Source organism: Martes martes (assembly GCF_963455335.1).
Source record: "Martes martes genome assembly, chromosome: 1".
In the NCBI taxonomy this organism is placed as follows: Eukaryota; Metazoa; Chordata; class Mammalia; order Carnivora; family Mustelidae; genus Martes; species Martes martes.
In genome coordinates, this window is record NC_137888.1 from 90,792,868 (window position 1) to 90,813,084 (window position 20,217).

Sequence of the window (20,217 nt, forward strand, 5' to 3'; positions counted from 1 at the left end):
AATCAATAAATAAAAATAAGGCCAATTCCTAAGTTTATTCCATAGGGTATTAGAAAACCATTACCTGATCAGATCATTTATTTAAGCAGACTGCTTTGGTCATACTGTTAAGGACAAAACGGAGGAACATAAACTGAAGGCAGGAGAAACTTAAGAGACCCAGTATAGTTATACAAAAGACCAACTGGACCTAAGCAAGTAGCAAGAGGAAGAAGGTCAGTATCAATTGTGAATCTGCTGTATCTATTTAACTCTTAATTGGCCATTTGGTAATCTACTTTTCTGCTTTAGAAATAAATTATGAATACTTTTTCCACAGTAAACTTGGAACAAAAAAAAGCTGAAATGCAGGGACAGCAGTCAAAATGCAAATGATGGATACTGGATGCACAGTATAGACAGTAATTGAAGGCATCAGTATCAATGGAAAAAAATAAGCGAGAAATAGAACAGGGCTGACACCAGAACTTGATGAGCCATCTCATGGGGTAACAGGAAAAAAAAAACGTTCGTTTATTTAACAAATATTTATCCATTACCTATACAGAATTAGGCCTAGGACTAGCTATGGAGCAGTGAACAAGACAAGACAGTCTCTGACCTCATGGAGCAAAGCCAGAAAATGAACAATTGTCAGTACTTACAAGGGAGAAGTGCAGATGCTATACTGCTATGGGAGAATTGGGTGACAGAACCAGCATCACAGAAACCAGGTGTTTCAAAGAGAAGGTCGTCCAAAGTTTTAAATGCTCCTGAGCATAGACAATAACTTTTAAAAAGTTAAGGGATTTCTTGATGAGGTCATGTATAATGCTCACAGAGTAATGTCACTTGTATACCGGGGGACAGAACTACCTACCTGCAGGAACTGACACAGTGAGCTGGTGAGAGAGGTGATTTCAATAAAAACGGGGTGAATTCCTAAAGCAGGCTCAACTGGATTATTTTTGTCTTTTATTCTTTTGAACATGTATGTATCCCTGCATATATAAAGGCAGACAGAGTGAAGGGATCCGTAAAAGTAGCTAGAGTCACTCAGAATCCTGCTGGCACCCCACGAAACCTGTTCAAACACTTAATTTTTACCTTTTGTAAATTGCGGCACTGAAATTTCTTTTAATTGAATCAATAGTACTGTCCCATGTCAGGAGTTTCACTTAAGATATTTATGATTCAAATTTAGAAAAACCAAACATATACATATATTTCTTGCCTCTAAAACTAACTTACAGTACTAGTAGCTGCTATGTCATCAAAAAGAAAGTGTTAAAGGGGCGCCTGGGTGGCTCAGTCGGTTAAGCATCTGCCTTGGGCTCAGGTCCTGATCTTGGAATCCTGGGATCAGCCCTACATCGGGCTTCCTACTCAGTCGGGACTCTGCTTCTCTTTCTCTTTTTCTCTCTCTCTGCCCCTCCCCACCGCTCGTTCTCTCTCTCAAATAAAGTCCTTAAAAAAAAAAAAGTAAGTATGATAGCAATATTTATTTATTTATTTTTAAAGATTTTATTTATTTATCTGACAGAGATCACCAGTAGGCAGAGAGGCAGGCAGAGAGACAGGGGGAAGCGGGCTCCCTGCTGAGCAGAGAGCCCGACTGGGGCTCAATCCCAGGACCCCGGGGATCATGACCCGAGCCAAAGGCACAGGCCCCAACCCACTGGGCCACCCAGCCGCCTCGTATTACAGCAATATTATGAGCTAAATAGGTGTCTGTCTTACATCACATTTATCTACCTTTTAATACTGTTTCTATGGAAAATGTTTAAAGAACCAAGTTACAACTGAACTTCTCATGAGAACACACATTCACAAAACTGGGGCCACTCATAGTTTCATCAATGTTTACATGAGATTAAAAAATCAACAATTTCAATAAGGCTTTTTAAATATGCCAATTTTAGTTCAAGTTGAAATATGCTGTCATTTCTTCTACATGCTTCTTTATTTGAAATGGTTCAATGGACAACCTACAATTACTCCAAGCAACAAGGAGCCTGTCAACCCGAAGAGCAAGGGTCAACTGAACTGAGCAAGAGCCTGAGGCCCTGCCTCCTTGAGAAGGTTTCTTCCTTTCACCACGGGTGTCGGCAGGCCCAGGGCAGGTGGGCAGCACATTACCAGTTTCAACTCCCTAAGGGATACTGGTTTCTGAGGTAAGCACTCATCATTCACGCAAAGCCAACTGAACCCCTAATCCCAAATCTGGAAAGGCCTTAAAAACTCACCTCATCTACCATGCAGTACAACAGAAACCACAGTCCAAAAAATGACTTGCCATGGTTATAACTGCTAAGTAATAATAAATAAAAATTTAATGTAGGTATAGTGGCAACAAGACAAGAACTACTTAGTTTTCCATTTCCAATGTGTTGCATTAGGGAAAAAAGTTTTCATTTCAAAGTAAGCTTTGCTTCCCAAGGAGTTAGCATCACAACATTTTTAAAAAACCAAAATCACAGATGTCAATAACTTAAGACAAAATGTATACTTTTAAGCACACTTTTCTTCAAAAACACCCTCTGTATATAGTAATACCATACAAATAGAATAAGCAACCAATTCATTTATACTTTCCCCCTTATTTCCCTGAATGTTCAAAATAGCAATACTAATTTCTGACACAAGATGCTTAAGTATTAAACACTTCCTGCACTTAAGACAATTACTATTTGTTTAAAGTGAAGGGAAAACAGGGGCGCCTGGGTGGTTCAGTGGGTGAAAGCCTCTGCCTTCGGTTCAGTTTATGATCCCAGGGTCCTGGGATCAAGCCCTGCATCGGGCTCTCTGCTCGACAGGTAGCCTGCTTCCCTTCCTCTCTCTCTGCCTGCCTTTCTGCCTACTTGTGATCTGTCAAATAAATAAAATAAGAATCTTTACAAAATAAACCTTTAAAAAAAAATAAAGTGAAGGGAAAACAAAAATAGGTTCTTGGGCATTCCACTGCCAAAGTCTTAGTCTTAGGAGTTTCTGTCCTGCCCTGCCCAAAGAACCAACAGGAGTCTGTTCATTTAAAGAACTATACTCAGATATATCTTACGGATGAGAATCAACATTTCCTGTGAGAGCCTCATTTTAATCCATCTGGGCAGAAGATAATTCTAGAGCTAAAGTTATTTACTCAAATATAAGGAGGGGACAAGCAAAGTCCTTGGTACTGCAATATGCTGTTCTTGGGGAGAAAAAGAAGGCTCTTAAATAAATTCTACCCTTAAGACATCTGTAGGCAGGTGTAATTGTCTTGTTTTTCTTCAGAGTCAAATCCAAAACTTAGCCCTCTCACCTGGTCTTAAATTCTTATAATTCCTTTAATCTCTTTCCTTGAAGAGGGAAAGAACAATTGATTGATTTTGATTAGACCCCCAACCTATTCATGAACATTTAGCTAACAGAAGTTTATTCATTCTGGCAGTAAGCAGAATTCATGTTTATGCCAACATCTGTATTTCTTTTTCCCAACAGAGACATCAGTCAATGTAGAAGGTACACAGTAGACAATAAATGTTTGTTGAATGAACAAATTAATGAGATAAGAGATGGGCAATTTATAAGATGAATCAGTCTTGCTAATACTTTCCAAATATCAAGCCTAGCAAAATAAAACACAGAAAGCTAATTAATTCTATTAACAAAGTCTAATTTACCAGTCACATTTACCAGATTTTACTACTTCTTGCTATCCCAAGCTCTTCCTAGTATGGTAAGCTAAGAGAATATTAGCATCAGATGACTGCAACTAAAATCAGAATTCCAAAAGAAATATACATGAAAACCAAATAAAACTAAAGAAAATAAAATAATCACAGATTATACATTCTAACGTCTTTTATTAGGGCTGCTACGGTATCTTTTAAATCATGGGACAAAATTGGCATATAATTTAACAGTTCACAAAATTCTCCAAGTGCAAGAATTTCCAACATAGGTTAGCCCTGCCTTATACATAAGCAAGATCCAAAAAGTTATCCAGCTTTCAGCATAAAGCAAGACTTTCTCTATGGGAAAGGGTGCAGGAGTAGTGTAGTTTCCAAATGGATGACCTAAGCCATCACAATCACTTCAGTCCTTATTAAAAACATTCCCAAGATGACTCAATCAAAATTTCCAAGATAGGGTCCACGAAGCTATATTTTTAGCAGACAACCCTGACGATTCTCATGAACAGGACAAGCTGGAAACCACTGGTAGGGAAAGAACAGTGCCTAGAGAGTCAGAAAATCTATCTGCCAAGGCCAGGCTCAAGGATTTGGGTAAAACAAAGCACCTGAGACAGGGGTTCTTTTTGGTTTTGATTATGTGGAAGTTTCCCTTAATCACTGGCCTTGTTTTCTGAACAGAAACAAAGAGGGAATAAAAGTCTATCACTTTAAACACTCTGGTATTCTAAAATTTCAGTGATAATAAAATGTTATTACTGTGATCTACTACAGGTTCAAAAGATCTAATGGGAAACTAAAGAAAAAAAATTTTTATCAGATCACAGAAACTACTTAAGAATTCTAGTAGAAAGAGTCTGCCCAATAGCTGGCTGATTCAAGGTTTCAAATACCTGACACAATCCGCGTTCTCTCAAGCACCTCAGATCGTGAATCATACCCATCAGCCTCGTAGAGAAACTAAATTTATTCTAAGGCTTTGTAGCTCAGTCTGGCCATTTAGCACAGCTGAAAAGGTGAGCCTTTGATAATCACAACCTACCTTATAGGGCCTTCTCACCTCAAAATGTAGCCACTTTTACAAGAGACAAAATACTTAAGAGGAGAAAGCTAGGAAAAAGAGAGGCAGAGGAATAGGGCTGAGTAGATCCTACTTAGACCAAAATAAGCTTAAAACCTTCAAGATATACCTACATCTCTCTCCTTCCTCTGCAAATTATATTTTCTATAATCAAGGTCTTCCATATGTAGCTTTCTTTTTTAATAAGGGTATGTGGAACTCAACCTCCCTGAGCATGCATTACAACTAGTTCAGTTTTTACAGAATTTTGTATTTAGGGACATCTAGAAACAATTCCTTCTTAATGGTTAAGTATAACTTAGGACACTCTGCCACCATCTTGTTTACACGTACCAACATTTTTTCTAGACATCTTCAAGATATCAGTGGAGAGTATGCGCACAGCTACGGAAGAAAAGCCTAAGTATTAGGTCTGAAAACAAGGACTCAATGCATACTGTCATTATAAACCATCTTATCTCTGAGCAAGGCACTTCAACTCTCCATGCTTTAGTTTCTTTTTTAAAATGAACAAAAACCAAGCTGCATACTTGTAAAAGATGAGGTGATTTCTAAATCAAACCATAAAACCTCTATATTAAATACCTGTAATTTACTAAGCACTGTGTTTTTGCACTTTTAAATAACTATTCAAAGAAAGCACACATTCCACTATGAATTATCACTTCACTGGAAGGTCTAACCTCTCAATCAAATTTTTAAAGGCACCTCTTTGTCATAATACAATTTCCAGGTATCTGATACCACTAATGGTTAAAGGACTCCAGCTATGGTTTGTTAAAAAACAGAATAAAAAAGATAAGTCTTCAGTATCTCTGTAAACATGATTGGCCAAACAAGCATTTGCTAAGCTGTTAATTAAGAAGTAAGTTTCTAACTAAAACATCATCTGAAAGCTAAGATGTCTTTGAAAACAGGTAAGACTGGCAAATTAAAACACAATGATCCATAAAGGAAAAATGCAAAATGTAAAAGCGCTCTAAATTTAACTCCATTCTTTTATCATTCTTTGTTAATTCCCATATGTCTGTCACAGATAAGTGTTTCTTTACTAATAAGCAGATTTGGTTCTAAACAAAATTACAAATCAGTCAATTAAAACTTACGATTTTTTCTGTGGAGAAATAAGATTGTAAGAAACACTTCAAAAACCACAATGTTACCTACAAAAAAGTAGGAATAGGACTGCTTCTACTATACTTAGCTAACATTAATAGCACTGTCATTAGAGAGGTGAGTAATAAGCACAGTGATTCTAGAACCAGAGTTGCCTAGATTCAATCCCAGATCTACCACTTACTATATGGTGTGACCTGTGGCAAGTTATCTAACTTTTCTGTGCTACAGTCTTCTCACCTATGAAATGATTATAAGCCTCTCTCTCTTAAGGCTGATGTGATGATTCAACAAGTTATTACAGATAAAGTGTTCAGAACAGTGCACGGCACACAATAATTATTCAATATTAGCTATTATAACTACATTTTAATCGAAGATGAAATTTCAGATCTCTTTCTAGAAATCAGGTCTCCTGTACAATCATCTAGTCAGGGAAATCAAGGATGCCTGAAAAGCCAGATAAAGAAAGAAAGGTAAGTGATTTTAAGCCTCTTTAAAACAGTGGAACTGTGGGGCGCCTGGGTGGCTCAGTGGGTAAAGCCTCTGCCTTTGGCTCAGGTCATGGTCTCAGGGTCCTGGGATCCAGCCCCACATCAGGCTCTCTGCTCAGCAGGGAGCCTTTCTCCCCTCTCTCTGCCTGTCTCTCTGCCTACTTGTGATCTCTCTGTCAAACAAATAAATAAAATCTTAAAAAAAAAAAAACAAAAAAGTGGAACTGTTGTTTTCAAATAAAATCTTTTATCAAAGAGAGAGAAAACACACTCAACTGTTCATCTGTCCCATAAATGGATGAAGTAACTAGTTTACCAGACTCTAGCCTCTCCTTCTCATAGCTCTTCAGCAACTCTCTCTCCACAGCTGGAAAACTACTGCTCTAGGGCAATCAGGACACAAGCATTTAAAAAAAAAAAAAAAAAAAAAAAAAAGGCATTATGAAGAACAAAGGGGAATGAATGATCCCAAAAGTAAGATTAAGTGCTGGCAAAAGCCTTTCTGGTCCCAGATTTTTCTATAACTCAGTTCTACGTCTCAATCTCTCACCAATAAATTTACCCTTACTCTTGTCATATGCCTATGCACTTAAGAAACGTAAACATTAAGACCCTAAAATTTTAAAGTGAAAAAAGCCATTATATATTATTTCATCCAATCTCCAAATTTTACAACTTAGAAATGTCCACAGAAATTCACATTAAGAAACCGAACAGAACGGTGATAGAGATTTTAAACAAATATGCCACAGAGCTATTATAGCCTATTGTTCAGCACATGTTACTAGTCCACCAAATGAACTACTTCTAGACTAACCTGCCCTGACCTTTACGTCATCCATGGGTCAATCTGCTTACAGCCAACCCCCAAATTCCACACGGAGTGTCTGATGACTGAAGCCAGCAAGAGTAGGGCTCTGATTTAAGGTGCTACTAAGCAGTACAAATTTGTGGATCTTCAATTTGGTGCTGATGAGACATCTGACTCACTCACCTTAAAAGTTAACTGCATCATGTCAGTGTATGCATTTGCATATTTTGGATAGCACAGTTTCTTGTGGGGATGTAGGAGTACTGTTTCTTAGTACAGAAATCTATAAAGTGGACAAGAATTAAGTTTTTCTACACACAGATGGGACAGTACAGAGCACTAAGTATGCTCTCAAATTTGAAACAAGGACCTGAGTTTCAATTTTTGCTCAGCTGGGCGTTATCATTTAAATTATTCATCTCTCTTTCTATACTGAGAAATTAATGAAAATATTGGAGTGCTCACCTTTCATGGTATTAAGAGTACTAAAGAGTACATGATTATTAAGAGTAAGTGTTCACCTTACACCTTACATGGTTATTACATATGAAGCAGTTAATACAGTGACTGACACGCAATGAGCATTTAATTCATATTGTTACAGTTTATTTATTTATTTTAAATATTTTATTTATTTGACAGAGGGACAGTGCCCACGCACCAGCAGGGGGAGCAGGAGAGGGAGAAGTAGACTCCCTGATGAGCAGGAAGCCCAACGCAGGGCTGGATCCCAGGATGCTGAGATCATGACCTGAGCTGTAAGTAGACACTTAACTGACAGAGCCACCCAAATGCCCCAGTTACTGGCATTTTAGACAGAATTCTATGAACCTGACAGCAAAAGGACTGAAACTAGGGTGAGGCCAAACAGACCACTCAGAGCACAAAACTTGGCTCTGACTTGCATGACAGAGAGTAAGTGCCTCCTTAAATTTTGTATCCTAGGCCCTTCATTTACCTCACACTAGTCCACAGAGGCACAGCACATACACAATGACAACCTCTTATTGGTATCCCAACATCAGAAAGGTCACTTTACATAGCATATTTTAAAAATAATTTTCTCCTCCATTTGCCAAAATGGAGGCATAAAATACTTGAATCACCAGAAAAAAGTTACATATCGTCCAAAGCAAGCTACATAGTCTTAGAATACTTAAAAGAATCTGACCATCAAGCCTATGTTAAAATTACTTTTTATTCTCTTCATGTGAACAGATCAACTTTACTACAGAAAACTGGCCCAGAGGCAGACTGGGTAGCAGACTGAAAATAAAGATGAAATCAAAGACCTCAAGATAATTCATAAAAGGGCATAACCTATAGGATAATAAATAGCTGACAACAAAACCAAAGCGCTCATTACCTCCAAATTACCTGATAGGAAATGGGAATAATAAAAGTACCAACAACTGGCTTCTAAGATATTTTTGCACAAGTAATTCAGGAGAAAATAGTACATCTCTTTAGTTGTGACAATCTTCCATTTTTTCCTATTCCAATGCCTAAATTTTTGTTAAAATCCTAGTCTGAACAAAATTTAAATGAAAACATTTGTTGTAGGGCAGGAAACAAATTCAACCCCTTGAATATGTGCATCTTTTGTTATAAGTTCTTAACCTAGTGGCTCATTAATCAAATAATGCTCAATTGAGTAGCCATTAGGTGTCTGAGGTACATCTTTCTATTTTCCTTTTTACCGGTATTTGTGATCTCCTGTTTTAATTTCTCTAAAACGATACTAAAGCTTTCCTCTAAAATCCCTTAAAAATACAACTAAACTTAAACCTTCATACTGTTTCTATGTTCTCTATGCTTGAAGGTACAATTTAAGGAGACTGTACCACATGGGTTAGGCCCACCTGCTCTGTATCACTTACAATCTTAGATTCCATTTATCTTAACGACTCTTAATTGCCTAAGGTCCTCTACCAAATGCAAAGTGTATTTTCTTTACCTTACCTTAAAAATTTCTTTGCACCAATACACTGCCACAAGGCACTCAAATGTTGATAAAACCGTGAGCTCCAGATAACAAATTCACTGGGTCATTTGTTTAAAACTAGGTGCTAATACGGACAAGGTTTTATCTTGATGATGGCATTTAACTTCATTTTTAGCTCCGCATCTCAAATACAAATGCTATTAGTCACATACATACACACACACAAAATAAGGATATCTGCTTGTATATGTATTTCCTCTTGTAGCCTCCTTTCAAAACTGTAATTATTTTTAAGGAGGCACACCAAAATTAAGATAGGACCTGAGAAATCTAGAGTTTTGACAACACTGCCAGAATGCCAATTTTATTATGGATAAAGCATATATATTTCTGAATAAGAGACTACAGCAAAATTCAAAGTTTTTTTAAATTAAACTGATTAAGCCTTGCAACATTGTGAACTGGTATAGGCAGGAGTTGCAGCCTAGAGGCCAGGTCTGACTCCTCTACCATTCCCAACTGGCTTTGTGGTAGTAACCTCATATTAAGTCTGAGACGGGAGAAGGGGTGTACCATCTTACGGTTTTGTCATTCCTTAACTCCAATCCCCACCGGAGTTCCAGCTCATCCTGAAGACAGGATGGCTGAACGAGGCAGGAAGGCATGTTTTAGTACCAGAGAACCTGTGGTCAGCTAGAGAAACTACTATTTTTTTCCTTTTCTATCAGCTCTGAGCCAAAATTAACAAATTAACAGATGCATGCAACACTTAATATGCAATGAAGGGGGGTAAAAGAGGTTAAAAGACAAAAAGAAAAAAAAAACTAGAAAAAAATATATATATTAGAAAGGCTAACTGCCCATGTAACAATCTTCCCATCCCCTTCCCCTTCTGCCCACTAAAGGATAAACGCGTTAAAGAGAAGCTTTATTCCTTTCTCTATTTCCTAGTAGCTAGTGCAGTACTCTCCATAGTCAGTGGAAGTCAGCAAGTGTTAGGTGAAGATGTGGTGATGAAAAGTCAGAAAGAGTCCATGCCCTTGTGGGCGATGCAGTGTTGCAGGGAAGAGGAACAATAAAGAAATACAACATGTCAAGCTGCCACTTTGCATAACTCCTCAAGCACACCTGCCTCATGTTACACATATACTTACCATACACAAGTTCAACACGCATGCTTAATACTTCTTGAAGAAATCAAAAAAGAGAACTACTGAAATCCATAGATGATCATAATTCCATTCCATGTGCATAAGCCCCAGAATGGAAGATAGGACAGACATGGCTATGCTATTCCTCCTGCCAGACTTGGAGACACAGTTATCCTCTCACTATGAACAGGTCACCACATTATTATTCCCGTGTTATACATACTACTTTTCCAACATGGCTCTGAATAACAAGTCAAATGCTTCACCTACTACTCAAAGGAAAAGTAATTCTACTCCATTGCTAAAGAAAACTGGCTGGAAGTTATGTTAGTCTCCAATGTGCTAAATCCCTACAAGACTTTTTCAAGTAAATTTGAATGTAAGAAATTTTTCCCTGCCATACTGGCCTCAGCATCTAATATAAAAGTTCTCTGTAACTGCAACTTTAAATCTAACTGCCCTCCAATAGAGCTCAACCAGTACACCATTTTTATGGCAATGATTCTAAATATAGTCCCTTGAGTGAGGCAGCCTGGATTCAAATTCTAATTCCAAGCAATTACTGGTTGTATAACCTTGGGCAAGTTGCTTAACCTCTCTGTACTTTGATTTCTCCCATTTAAATTGGGGATAATAGTACCTCTACTCCTAGGACTGTTGCTAGGATTATATGACATCATGTGGCTTAGTATGATGCCTTAGTATGTATTGAGTTACTGCTCAATAAATGCTAGCTACCAGATTATATCCCAACTTATTCTAAATATTTAGGTTAATTTCACACATAATATATACTCAATAAATATTTGACAAATGAATAAACCAAAGTATTATTAAGCAATCTATACTTACTTCTAGTAAACTTATTTCCAAGGGACTGACCTGAGTAAACAGTAGTCACTACCATTTAATACACTGCATTGCCGTTACCCAATACTTTACAAGCTTGCTGATGAAATCCTCTTTTTCTTTTCTCTTAAATAGCAACAATTAACTGATTCCAAGCAACTACAGAAAAGCAGATTTTTTTTTTAAAAAAGATTTTAATTCATTTATTTGAGAGACAGAGATAGCGAGAGAGTACAGGCAGGGAGAAGAGGGAAAAGCAGGTTCCCTGCTGAGCAGGGAGCCCAATGTGGGGCTCCATCCTAGGACCCCAGGACCATGACCTGAACTGAAGGCTGAGCCACCCTGGAGCTGGGTCACCCTGGAGTATGATTAAGACTGAATAGATTAAACTCACTTTTTGAGTAGTTAACAAACAAAAAAAAAGTTTATTCAAACCAAAAATATAAGGGTAATTTTGAAAAGTAAGATTGTGGGGCACCTGGGTGGCTCAGTGGGTTAAGCCTCTGCCTTCGGCTCAGGTCATGATCTCAGGGTCCTGGGATCAAGCCCCATATCTGGCTCTCTGCTCAGCGGGGAGCCTGCTTCCCTTCCTCTCTGCCTACCTGTGATCTCTGTTTGTCAAATGAATAAATAAAATCTTTAAAAAAAAAAAAAAAAGAGAGAGAAAAAGAAAAGTAAGATTGTAATACTACACTACATCAAAGATGCAATTAATTTTGTAGATAAAATTTAAAAATTGGATTTTTCATTTTCCTACAAAAATGGACCTTTCTGCAAATAAATTATTTCTAAATGCTACAATAAAGTTGATTTCATTGGTTACATTGTATGCCCCCCAAAAATCAGTATCTAAGACTTCCACTTTCTATAACATTCCAAATGAAGTAATATATACAAAAAAATTCATACTTACTTCTAAATCTCCTTTACAGTTTACTTACCATGAAATAAGCTGAAAACTTGAAGTAACATTACCTATTTTAATGACCCTGATGACCCAAAAACATGTAAAAAGCAGTACTTCAGCTTTATTCTCCATATATTGGTTAAACTAGGTAAATATGAATTTCTTGGCTAAAAAATACCATGAAAATTTTTTAAAAAAACATAAAAACAGACTTAAAAAAAAAAAGGAAGTTTAGGACTTATTAAAGACTTACATTTATTAATAAAAACTGGGAGCATTATCAAATTTTAAAGCCAAATACTAGCAATAATTTTTTTGACAATCTCTCCTAGGAAAGGGAATTGGTAAATTCATGAAAGCATTTAAGGTTACAGCAACTCAGAGCTGTTCAATTTATTCTATGCAATTATTATAGTACCACAAAGGATTACTGAATTTGTTTTCACAACCAAAATCTAAGACAAATTTATCCCTGAAAATGGGTCTGCATATTTTTAAAATAATCATCATTTAACTTTCATAAGTATCTAAGTTTAAAGCAAATAGGACCCAGTGAAATATGAAACTTTCCAAGAAGCTCAAAATATAAACTACTTTGAAACAAGCATGACTCCATTTTACAAAGTCACCTTGTCTAAAGCAGATGATACTAAAAGTAAAATTCAAAAGAAGATACCATGGTTAAAAAACAGAATGAAACAACAAAGAAAAAAGAAAAGCATGGGTTCTGTTCAGGACAAAATGAGATCACATTAGAGAAGCACAGAATCCATTAAAAGTTTGTTTCCTCCACATCTGTATTTTGTTAAAATGAATGTTGCTTGCAAAAAGCAAGACAGAGATAAGGTCTCCAAAATGCTTTGTTATACACAAAGTTTGCTGTAACAGAAAATGACTCCTTTGTCATTTCCCTACAGAAAACAATCTCTCCTGCTTTTAGAGACCTCCAAAAAGAACAAACATTTTTCTACTATTTATATTATAAAACTTCTGTCGTAAGTCCTATCATCTAAGGGTGGAAAGCAAATCTGTTTTACTTACTTCTGTACTTCTGTCCCTACCAGAGTGCCGGAGGCACTGTGCATGAATGCACTCATTCAATCATTTACTCACTCATTCAGCAAGTATTTACTGAAAACTTACTTGTGCCAGATACTGCGTAAGTAGTGAGTGTGCCAGTCACATGACAAATGAGAGGGTCCTACCTAGGTAGCTTATAGTCTAGTGAGGGAGTCAGACATTTATCAAATAAGTAAAGAAATAATTAAGTTCCTATTGTGATGATGCTACAAAGACATACAAAGCTGGTGAAGATACACTGGGAACTTATTATAGTAAGTTCTAGTTTTAGGAAGGAAGGGTCAAAGAAGGTCAGGTAAGGTTCCTCTGAGGAATGACATCAAAACTGAAATCTGCAAATTAACTACGTGTTTTGCCAGATTTAGGAAAGGGAGGGAGAGCAGTCCCACAGGGAGATGGAATATGTACAAAGGTTCCTAAGTCAGGAAGGAACTTATGTATGTAGTAACTGAAAGGTACAGTAAATAAGAAAGGTTGGGATTAAGTACAGAGAGCTGGAAGGGAGCCAAAGGATGAACTGTCAGCATTAAAAAAGAGTATGAGGGTAAGAGAATTTGAATATTTAAGTCATTTTAAGTCCTCTTCTCATATAAAATATTTTAGGAACCCAGTCTTTATTCTATAATAGTAATATCTATAACCAGAAGACCTGGTTTATACCTTAATCCCACCAATCGCTAGTTTCATGACTTTACACTTAACTAATATGAACTTCTTCGTTCTCTGTGTAAACAGGTACTCAATTATTTTACCTACTGGGAATGCAATGATAATACAGAGTCCTGTTCTCATGACCTTCTACCCTCAACGACAGATGTATATGGGAGACATCTTAAGTCCTGTAAGAGATGATGTCCAAAAGTGACACAAGGCTCCTGCAAAACCAAAAATGAGAACAAATGTGGATACTGGTGAACTGCAAACTGTTATAAAAATACAAGTATACACATAACTCTGGGAACCCTAAATTCTTCAATGTGCAGAGATCTAAAGTGACCACAGTACACCAGCATGTGACTGAAAGATGATAAATATAATAAAAACCTTACTCTATCACTGCAAATAGATGAAATATCAAAACTATAACTAGCCTAAGAGATGAAGAGTAATGATAGAACTGAACCCAGGACAAAAACTAACACACGTTGAACAAGTACATTAAATCAATTTTACTTGTTTCCAAATTTTCCTGACTTTTAATTCAAAAGCTCATTCCACAACCTCATAGCTGCCATTCCAAAAGTTAGAGAACTCCCTTGACACTTCCCCCAACAAAAAGGAAATGCCTACATTGCCACCACATTAACACTCTTGCTTTATTATCACTAACTCATGTTCAGTTTACCCTCTATGTAAACTACCACTTCCTCCTGTAATATAGCATAGAGCCAGTTATCCCCAAATAATTTTGTTTAGGTGGTCTTTCTTCCTTGTGTATTGCATTACTCATGGCGCTATGTTACCCCAATACTTCCTACTTCATTCTGTAATATCGTATCTCTATCCTATGTTAAAGGTTATATTAATTTCCGTGGGACGCCTGGGTGCCTGTTAGTTAAGCGGCTGCCTTCAGCTCAGGTCATGATCCCAGGGTCCTGGGATCCATCGCATCTGGCTCCTTGCTCAGCAGGGAGCCTGCTTCTCTCTCTGCCTCTGCCTACCACTCTGCTTGCTTGTGCTCTCTCTCTCTTTGACAAGTAAATAAAAATAAAATCTTTAAAAAAAAAAGGTTATATTAATTTCCAGACCATCTTAACTTCATACAGGAACAATACACAATATATGATCCTAGAAAGCATTTTTGTATTCAAAAGTTAGACACTGTTAATATTCGCAGAATCTATTCAAAAAGCAGAATATTTCAATGGTCAACTTACACAACAGTAAACCAGGATTAACTGCTAGCTATCAGTAGATACTGAATTATTGCACAAAAACATCACAAAAGAAATTCTGATGTCAAAAAACACACACCTAAAATTCTATTAAAGATTTAGTAATATTCATGAGCTATAAATGGCCACACAAATAATTATAAAGGATAAGACCGGTACAAGGATACTGCTTTGTGCTCAATATAAAATATAAATGTCCAATTTTCCCATCCTCCAGTATAAATAGGATGAATTAAAAGTCATTTATAATGCTAAGAAAAATAAAATAGGTTAAGTACTTGATGATTTTATACAGACATACACATACACTGGAGTCAAGAAAATGAGGGGAAAAGTAAAGAGAAAACAACAAAAATGTGATGTTAATTCCAAGAAATGCAACGTAACTTCTTTTCTAGAAATGAGCACACTAAACTCTCTTGATGCTATTATTAATTGAAAAACGTATAAAGTAAGCGTTGTGAAAGAATTCCTACACTACTGTCGTCAGTTTTACAAAATCAGAATAAAAACCGTCAGTCCTAAGGTAGGTAAGAAAAGGAGTAACTTCTAAAAGGTAAAGATGGGATGTATTTTTTTACATTCTCCTATCTCATTATCTAGCGTTTGAAATGGTGGTACAGTCCGTCACTTAGGATACCCGTAGTAAGTAGGTTGAACACTCATTCTTATTTTTCCAAAAAGTCAGAGTTTGTCCTTGTTTTACTGAGGAATTTCTCCAACTCAAAAAAAACTTCACCTCACAAAGGGCTTCTCAGAAATACATAAAATGCATTACTTTGCAACTTCCCCCACTCACTTCAAAAAACCACCAACCTCCCTACTCTTTCTTTCTGGTGCGGCAGCCCTGATTCAGAAACTGGATTACAACTGGATTAGATTCAGATCAGTCCCTATGTGTGTGACCTTGGGCACTTCACTTATCCCCTCAGTTTCTCATCAGCATCTGAAAACTGTGTCTTTGAAAACAGAACGGGTGTAAAGATACCTTTGGAATTACACCTAAAAGGGTGAAGGTTTTCTGCTTAGAGGCAAAATTACCTCCTTAGAAGGGCCACATCATGAAACTGGAACTGAATCCGTAGCTCTCTGTCAATATATGACTCTTCTTTTACAGTTCTCCTCTTCTTTCAAAGGGCATAACCTGAGTCACCCTAAGAGCAGACTCCCAAGCGCCCCTTTCCTCTTCCACTTCTCCCCTATCCTACTTCTAAAGCAGGGGGAAAACAGCAGCCACATCTCCCCGCCCCAAGCCACACCTTCGGAGGACCCCACCCCAGACACATCCGCCCTATCCCTTCTCCAGGGGCACCAGAGGCCAACCTCGCCCTTCCCCTCCCGCCCCCACCTAGAGGAGACTTCCTGGAGGCGTTCAGGCCCGAGCAGGGTAGGCAGCATTTACAAACCCGCTTTACGCCACTCGCGTAGGGTAACCTCGCTTACGCCCATAGGGCCCCGTTCCCAGCCCCGACCGCTCCGCCTGCCAGAGCCAAGCCGGAGTGCCTCGGCCACGGCCCCTGTGTGACCCCAGACCTCCTCTGTTCCGCTGGGGGCTACAGAGACTGAGGTAGAAGAGCCACACCTTACCGGCAACTGGGGCACTGACTTCACTTCCCACCTTTGGAGCCCTCTTCAACTCCCGGATCAATTCACTCCGGCGACGCCGGAAGGACCCGAGAGGAACCAGGCGTTGTCCGGAATCCTGCCCAGCCGGAGTCGCGCAGGGGCCTATGGGGACTCGTAGTCCCACTCGCCAGCTTCGTCGGCAATTTCTGCACATGCAAGACTACAATTCCCGGCAGGCCATGCGGTAGAGCCTAAGGCGATGGGTGGGGACACTTCTAGCCAATAGCAAGAGAGTTCCCTGCCTTTGCGGGCGGAGGTGAGACCGAGGGAGAGGGTGTTCAAAAGGAGGAGGAAGGGAGGGGTCAGCTCTCACCTGCACCAATCAGGGTGCCGGGTCGGCCCTGCAGGCGACTCACCCATTGTGGGGGCGGGCTAGCAGAGCAGAGGAAGTAAGGGGGTTGAGGGGAGAGCTTGAGGCGGGTAACGTGGGGCGGCAGAGCTGTGGACGCTGCACCAGAGGGCGGAAGCATCGGGGAAATCGCTGGCGTAGAGAGAGGGAGCGGTGTGGGGATGCGTCCTGGCCGGAGGAGCAGCTTCCCTGAAAGTGGACAAGCTCCAGGCACACCAGGCGGCCAGACCTGAGGGTCGTCGGGAAGGGATAGTGTGAGCCTGGGTTTCTGGGGCCGGCGCCCGGGCGGGGTAGGAGGCAGCTGCAGGTGTGAGGCCACTGACTGAGAACAGAGGAGTTCCCAGGGGAAGGAAAGCGGCAGAACAACTGCAGAAGTGCAGGGAGCGGGAAGGTACTAGGGCAGCAGCTTCCCGCCGCCACCAGCCGGGGCAGCAGCAGGAACAGCAGGGGGAGGAGCAACATCTGCCGAATTCTCCAACTAGAGGAGGGGGAGGCGGAGCTTGGGTCCCTGTAGCAGCCGGAGGCGCAGTCTGGACTCTAGTTTCCCGGGAGAGAAGAGAGCTGGAGCACGAGCGGAGCGAAGCGGAGCGCAGTCCTCCGAGCATCAGCTCCAGCATCCCGCCAGGGGTTGCAGGTGTGTGGGAGGTAAGCGTGGGTGCCTCTTCTGGGCGTCCTCACACTGCCCAGGAGAAAGCGTCTTCCAATAGGAATTCCATCAAGGCACAGCTAAGAGTCCCTGACTCGGGTTAGGGAACTGGTGCGAATCCTTTTAGATGAAAGATGTACATTTTGGACTTTGTAGGGGGGAGAAAAAGCAAAAGGTGGCTTGGTTCTGAGTATTAAGGGCGTGGTTGGTGTTTTTGGTGTGAGTTATACCATTAAAACTGTTCTGGGAGATCTTAAGGTTGAGGGAAACCCTGCTAATTGAGGATAAGGAGGATGATATCTGGATAGGTGCGTAGCTGGTAAAACCCCCCAAATTTTGTCATTGATATAGAATTACTTCAGAACTCGTTTACTAGGAAAATAACTTTGTATTCTTCTTCAGTGTCTACCCTGTACGTTGTTTTATCAGATTGTCCTGCTACCGACCTGTTTTCCAGGGTGGTTTACTGCAGGTTCCTAAAATTGAAAGAGATTGGTACTAAGGAAGCAAATGCAGGCAGGAATAATCAAGATGACTAGACCTATCAGAAGTATAACTTTGCCAGCAATAATGTAAAAACGTTTTCATGGATGGATACTTAGCATTCCTTCCAGAGGCTCTAGAATATTGAAACAAAGACCAGGACTCAGCCTCCAGTGGGAACATATGGTGTACTTCATTGCTGCCCCTTATTTTCTCATTTGGGTCTGGTAATAGTTGTACATTTTTAAAAACCAAAGTACAAGAAAAACTGTGAGGATCTTTTCTGTTTAGGGAGTGTGTGCCAAACGATTACCCTTGGTATATGCTGTGATGTGTTTAGGCTTAAAACACATGTAATAGTGTCATAAAATCATAGTTTATTCTTGGTGTTAAGCCATGTGCAGTTTCTTTGAATGTTATTAAATACCTGTGGATGAAAATATGCTTTAAGGTAAAGGTGAAAGTCACACGTCCCTTTGTGTAACTATCACAAAACAGCAGCCTTTCTTTTTAGAAAAGTATGTAAATAGCTATTTTCTTAGTCATTTTCTTTTTGTTACAGAGGTCTTTCAGATTACATGGCTTTTAATCATAGTAGCATATTGCAGCACATTTGGCTCTGAAATGCTTTCATTGTGACAATTGTGTATTTCAGGATCTGGGCAAAAATAATCTGGATTTTCTTTTTTTAAACTGGGATAAATACAATGGGGTAATTACCTTCTATTTTCTTGTTTTCAGGCTTTTCTCATTTACTTAGGATTTTTGGATTTTATTTTTGTAACACACGAAAAATTCCTTTTTGAAAAGAAATGGCCAGAAGGAATTCTTTTCATAGATTAAAGTTCTGTCCTACCAAGTGCTACTACTGATAAGCCTAAAAGACTTATCTGTGTACTTACTCCTCCCCTCCAGCACCCCCTGCCACATTTGTAGACACCAGAGAAATATACAGATGGACAGATCTTACAAAAACAGCTGCCTTTAGATTGTCCCCAAGCAGATCAGATATTAGAAGCAGCAGAGAGCTTGGTATAAAGAAAAAGCAACAGTAGCCACTAAACTTATCCATGGTAAGGATCTGAGTTTATCTTTACTATATCACAGGAGAGTCTATTAATCCACGTAGCTGATGAGACCCTATGTAAATGATTTTAGGAGAAAAAAATGGGTATAGAGTATAGTGAGGCTTGGAAAAGATTGTGTTTATCCTTATTTGTGATTAAGTGGATTGTTCTGAGTCAGAGTCTTAGAATCTTTCTTAGTCTCTGTCCTTGATTGATTTTGTGAAATAGAACACTTGCTGTCACTAATTTATTTATCCCACTGATAATAATAATTAGTAATCATATTGGCAATGAAGTTCTTTCAGAGCCTTTATTAAAAGATCTTTTGAAAGAGTTTGGTTGAGAATCAGTTAATAATCAAGTAAATGGGATAGAAAAAAATATCAAAACAGCTGAAATTCAGATGTACTTGGAATCCCAACTATTTCTGGGTCTTCTGCTGTGAGGTATCATAAAGGATAGAATCTCATTAGGAGTGAATGAGTTTGTGGTATTAAAGTATTGGATGTTTTGCCTGCTTCCAAGATTTGGAAAGATTTCCTCTTTAATTTGTCAGTGAACAAGATTGGTTTCCTGTATCATTTGGGAGTAAGCGCATGTTTTTATAAGGGAGAAAATCATTAGCAATATATAGTATAGAAAATCATTAGCAATATATAGTACTTCGGTATTTGTGACTTTGAACTTGTCTCAAAAGATTTTAAATTGGTGTTCATTTTAAATCTCAGATAATCTGAAGACTTCTTGACTATATGTTACTGGTGTTGAGATGATTCCGTATGTGACAGTTTATAATTTTATGTAAAGCTCTTCTTAGGTTAAAAGCATATTATTTATTCTGCCCTTGATTTTTACTGTTTGTGTATGGCCATTAGTGAGCATATGATATGATGAGAAAGAAAAACCAACAGAGTGCAGAATGTCTCTCTGGACAATGCTCTGGGAATCACTGTTCTTTAGCCAAAAGACTTGGTTAATTTCAAATTATAATATGTTTTGAACTTTTTTTTAATTCAAATTTCTGACTTTAAGCTTATTGACTGAAAATAATTGAGTAGCATGGG

General features: G+C 38.7%; 2 protein-coding genes across 11 annotated transcripts in view; one reads left to right on the top strand and one right to left on the bottom strand.

Moving 5' to 3' along the window:
* Positions 1 to 20,217, bottom strand: part of PDCD10 (programmed cell death 10) — a 106,237-nt gene that overhangs the window by 26,004 nt on the left and 60,016 nt on the right. For 2 of the 10 annotated variants that reach the window (XM_080800805.1, XM_080800806.1), the window contains exons 1-2: positions 16,570 to 16,641; positions 16,024 to 16,109 (exon numbers count right to left, since the gene is read on the bottom strand). The exons of 2 other annotated variants lie outside the window; for them this stretch is intronic. The gene's annotated coding sequence lies outside the window, so the exon portion shown is untranslated. Of the gene's footprint in view, positions 1 to 13,839; positions 13,963 to 16,023; positions 16,110 to 16,569; positions 16,691 to 20,217 lie in introns of those variants that run through there. 6 more of the 10 variants (XM_080800804.1, XM_080800799.1, XM_080800801.1 and 3 more) reach the window with 5 other exon arrangements.
* SERPINI1 (serpin family I member 1) overlaps positions 16,991 to 20,217 on the top strand; it is a 73,056-nt gene continuing 69,829 nt past the window's right edge. The window contains exon 1 of the mRNA XM_080800784.1: positions 16,991 to 17,602. The gene's annotated coding sequence lies outside the window, so the exon portion shown is untranslated. The remainder of the gene's footprint in view (positions 17,603 to 20,217) is intronic.